This window comes from Dipodomys merriami, unplaced genomic scaffold (genome assembly GCF_024711535.1).
Source record: "Dipodomys merriami isolate MVZ:Mamm:240054 unplaced genomic scaffold, mDipMer1.0.p SCAF_8, whole genome shotgun sequence".
Lineage (NCBI taxonomy): Eukaryota > Metazoa > Chordata > Mammalia > Rodentia > Heteromyidae > Dipodomys > Dipodomys merriami.
In genome coordinates, this window is record NW_027206401.1 from 48328814 (window position 1) to 48333980 (window position 5167).

Sequence of the window (5167 nt, forward strand, 5' to 3'; positions counted from 1 at the left end):
GTAATAATCTTAGGTGTTTGATTAAAACCATGAATAAGTCAAATTTTCTAAGATCAAAGATTTGGGAGATCAGCTTAAAGTCTACTAATTACTACAAAAAAATAAAATTGATGACTGGAAAATTTGTGGAATTTTCCAACCTTAAAATGAGTTTCCATCTGTTCATAAGAAATATACCTGAACCGCGCAGTGCAAGTGAAGGGACCTGTTTAGATGCTCTCCAAGTCCTTGGCTATGGAGTATTTGGCTCATCCTGGTGCACTCAGCTCGGCTGCTGGAATTGCTTGTGGCATATGCCTGGGATGGGGCCTCAGGATGCACTTTGGGATGCCACCCACAAGCCTGACAAATGAGCCTGATGCAGAGACCAGAACTGAAGCAAGCATCATGGGAAAAGGAAAAGTTGCTGCCCAGTGCTCTCATGCTGCTGTTTCTGCCTACAAGAAAGTCCAAAGGAAAAACCCTCAAGTGCTCAAACAGTGGGAATACTGTAAAAGGCAAAAGATTTATACGATCTGAAGAGAAACTAGAGTATAACAGTGGGAATACTGTGGCCAGCCCAAAGTGGTAGTCAAAGCCCCTGATGAAGAAACCCTGATCAAATTGCTGACCCATGCAAAAATGCTGGGGCTGACTGTAAGTTTAATCCAAGATGCTGGACGTACTCAGATTGAACCAGGCTCTCAAACTGTCCTAGGAATTGGGCCAGGACCAGCAGACATAATTGACAAAAGTTACTGGTCACCTAAAACTTTACTTGATGGGTTTTTGAGTGATGGTAATCCTGTCACAGTGTTTGAAACCTGTCAAATTATAATAAAACTGGATTTCTTCCCCAACTTAAATATCCTCAAGATGAAAAAAAAAAAAAAAAAGAAATATACCTGAATCTGCCAGAAGGAATGTCAGCCCTCACAACCCTTTGCAAGCTCATTTCCTTTCTTTCCAGGATTGATGCTTAAAATCTCTATTCAAAATCTGCCCTAAAATGAGTGTGGTGCTAGAAGCCTGTAATTCCAGCATTCAAGAGATAGTCAGTTTACCAACAGTAGATTGCTAGGAAATCTGAATGTTATATAGTCCTCACTTCATCCTTACTTTCACTACTTGCTATGGGGCAATCACTACCATGAATTTAGTGAGTAATCTAGCATTCTTCGTTTTTATGTGTTAACATAGATGTTTTTAAAAATGAATAGTACAGGGCTGGGAAGGTGGCTCGGTGATAGAGCGCTTGCCTTGCATGCATGAGGCCCTGGGTTCGATTCCTCAGTACCACATAAGCAAAAAGAAAAAAGCTGGAAGTGGCGCTGTGGCTCAAGTGGTAGAGCTGAAGAGCTGAGGGACAGTGCCCAGGCCCAGAGTTCAGGCCCCACGACTGGACCAAAAAAAAAGAGTAATACAAATAGTTTCTATTACTTTTCAATTTGTTTTTCTTCTCGTTATATTTGGATTAGATACAAATCTAGTATATTATACTAGTCTCACTATTTTATACTATATAAATGTATTATCCATTTCCTTATAAATTGACATTATATCCATTTTTTCTCATGCAATAAATATCCTTTTTGTATCTCTACATGCACATCCTAGTTTCTCTAGGATATTGCTCTCTTCTAAGATGAATTATTTACTCAAAGGCCTATTTCACATTCCAGAACCTTTCTACTTTAAGACTGTCCGACTATATATTTTATCCTTATGTTCATTCAGCAGGATTCCACAGGATTTCTGGTATTTCCTCAGCATTCACTATGATTTATAATAAAAACTCAAAAACTTGCTGTCAATTTTTTACCCAACACCTTCATTACTACAAGATATCTCAGTACAGGTAGGTTTGTAATGTGGTAACAGGAATCCTTGTCTACAGGAGGGAAGTAGTGCATTCTTGAATTAAAGCAAATGTACCTTTGTGCTAATTCACTTTTGCCTCAAGCTCCACTAATATGTGTAATACTGTTGGTGTATCATCCAGCAAGGTTAAATAATTAAAATTCACCTATCTGGGAAATGTAATGAAGTAGAAAAACTAATTTCTTGAGACAATGCCAGACACTTAAACACATTTAAAACACTATGCTTCAGGTTTCTGAGCCTGAGAAATTGGAAGGCAACAACCAGAATTCTTTTAAGTATTGAAAAGATGCAAGGTGCAAGGAATTCAATTATTATTCTCCACTGATCCATTTGATTACTCCCATACGCAGTACCTCAAACCATGGAAATTTAGTTCTTAGCATTCTTAGTTACCACTAAGGTATAGTCTCTATGAAGAGACTAATTTGCATGTAGATGAGGCTTTTATAGATGTAGAAACTTCAAGGGAGAGTCTTATTTTGCTGTCTTATTTTGCTTTTTTTAAAAAAAAGTTACTAATTTTCCTATGAATATCCTTGTACATGTTTCCTGATAAGCTTGGGTATCAGGAGGGTCAATACTTATAAATGAGGGATGAGCTTGTTAAAAAAAAAAAAAAAAAAAAAAAAAGGAGGGGAGATGGGAAGGTGGCTCAGTGGTAGAGTGCTTACATTGCATGCATGAGGCCGTGGGTTCGATTCCTCAGCACCACATAAGCAGAAAAGCTGGAAGTGGCGCTGTGGCTCAAGTGGTAGAGCACTAGCCTTGAGCTGAAGAGCTCAGGGACAGTGCCCAGGCCCAGAGTTCAGGCACCATGACTGGCAAAAAAAAAAAAAGGATAGTTTAAATATCCAACCTGGGCAAGAACCTATCCAAAAACCACAACAAAAACTTGCTGTTTCTGCCCTTAGTCAAAACTGGCTCCCTCTTTTCTGTAATCTCAAATCATTTAATTATGCTCCTTCCTTAGCACTACTTGTGGGACAATCAGCAATAGAAACAAGACAGCTTTGAGCTTAGAACAGCCCAAACCTTTCATCATGCTGTTGTTTTTTTTTTTTTTAAACTTAAATACATGAAAAAAAACAAAAACAAAAACAAAAACATGGCTGAGAATTAAGGGTCCAGATACTCAAAGAACCTAGTTAATCACCACAGCCAACGTACCTCACTACAGTTCTCTACCTTCACCGGATGAGTCTGGCTGTACCCTCCTTTCCTTTTCCAGGTTCATTCTGGGCCCTAGTGCTTAAGGGAATTAACATTGCCTGATCTTGGGTTAGTTCTTTTTCACTATTACCACGCATTTCAACTAAATACTGATTAAAAAACTAAAACAAGTATTGTGGTGGGGCTTGATAGTCTTTGCTTGTAATCCCATTACTATAATCCTAGGCATTAGTGAATCCAAGGTCAGACTGGGTTACACAGCTACACCCTGTCTCAAAATGAGAAGGCACGGACTAGGAAGGTGGCTCAGTGGTAGAGCGCTTGCCTTGCATGCCTGAGGCCTTGGGTTGGATTTCTCAGTACCACAAAAGAAAAAAAGAAGAAAAGCCGCAAGTGGTGCTGTGGCTCAGGTGGTAGAGCGCTAGCCTTGAGCTGAAGAGCTGAGCGATAGTGCCCAGGCCGAGTTCAGGCCCCACGACCGGACCCCAAAAAAACGAGAAGGCACTATTGCTTTTAAGATTAATTTGAAGTCATTTGAATTCAGTAGGCAAAAGTATTACTAACTTTTCTCAAGCCTAATGTGAAGGGATTCTTCGGTTGAAGTTCCAAATAAATCCAGTATTCCAATTTTATTTGGGATGGAAAGAGAAAGATAGAGGAAATGAAAAGGGAAGGTAAATTTAAGACTCAGGTATGGTTTTTCTCATCTAAATCACCTTACAGAATCATGTACTCAATTCTTTCTTTTCCTGTATGGAAATACTACCCAATTATTCAGAAAAGTTTGTTATGAGCCAAATTTTAGCTTTGCATATGAAAACTGCCTGATAAATTTTTTAGAATTTTCTTGGAAAGGACTGGGAAGGTGGCTCAGTGGTAGAGCGCTTGCCTTGCATACCTGCAGCCCTGGGTTCGATTCCTCAGCACCACATAAGCAAAAAGAAAAAAGCCGGAAGTGGCACTGTGGCTCAAGTGGTAGAGTGCTAGCCTTGAGCTGAAGAGCTGAGGGACAGGTCCCAGGCCCAGAGTTCAGGCCCCGGACCCCAAAAAAAGAATTTTCTTGGAAATATAAATGAGCGCGCACGCGCGCACACACACACACACACACACACACACACACACACACACACACACACACACACACACGCGCACACACACACACACACACACACACACACACACACACACACACACACACACACACACACTATTGAGAAGCCTTTTCTCCCCAAGTTCATTTACTCCCAAACAAGCTTTACAGTCACATCCCAAAATCTGGGGATATAGCTACCGAGACCTGAGGATTAAGGTTTAAAGCCAGCTAGGAGACAGAAGTTTGTAATACCAGATCTTCAATTAACTAGTAAAATGCCAATTTATAGTTACGGCTTAAGTGGTAGAGCAAGATAGCTAAGGCAGAGTGTTAAGTGCTGAGTGCAAACCCTTGGTACTGCCCTCCTCAAAACTAAAACCTCAAATATTACCTTTTTCAATTATACGTTCCTTGGTTCAAGAGGTTAATGTCAATATAAGAAACCCAATTATTTCAGTCACTGAAGGGTATGGCATGGTTGTCAAATGGTACTTAATAGGTCACATATAAAACTCTAGTTATATATTAACTAGGTTTACTTTTATCTATACCCAATTCCACTTATAAGATGGGGAATTTTTGTTCTCAGAGGTAGAATTATTACTGAACTTTCTAATTTTTTTTTTGTCGTCATGGGGCCTGAACTCTGGGCCTGAGTGCTATCCCTCAGCTCTTCAGCTCAAGGCTAGTGCTCCACCACTTGAGCCACAGCACCACTTCCAGCTTTTTCTGCTTAGTGGTACTGAGGAATTGAACCCAGGGCCTCATGCATGCAAGGCAAGCACTCTATCACTGAGTCACTTTCCCAGCCCTGAATTTTCTAAATTTTGTAGGAAGAGAATACTAAAATCAAGTATAAAGTCAGTACAATGGAATGTTAAAAATCAGTCACACAAGAGCCAGTCTAGTAATACGACCTTGTGATCTAAGCACCTGGGATGTCGAGACACGTATGAGTTCTGAGGCCAGCCAGGATTACCCTATCACTCCAATCTCACAAAATCTCCAGATCAGACATTCACATATGAAAAACAGTCATAC

General features: G+C 40.1%; 1 pseudogene; it reads left to right on the plus strand.

Moving 5' to 3' along the window:
- The first annotated feature begins 208 nt into the window (after window positions 1–208).
- LOC138818993 (peptidyl-tRNA hydrolase 2, mitochondrial-like) lies at window positions 209–772 on the plus strand (annotated as a pseudogene).
- Window positions 773–5167: the final 4395 nt, after the last annotated feature.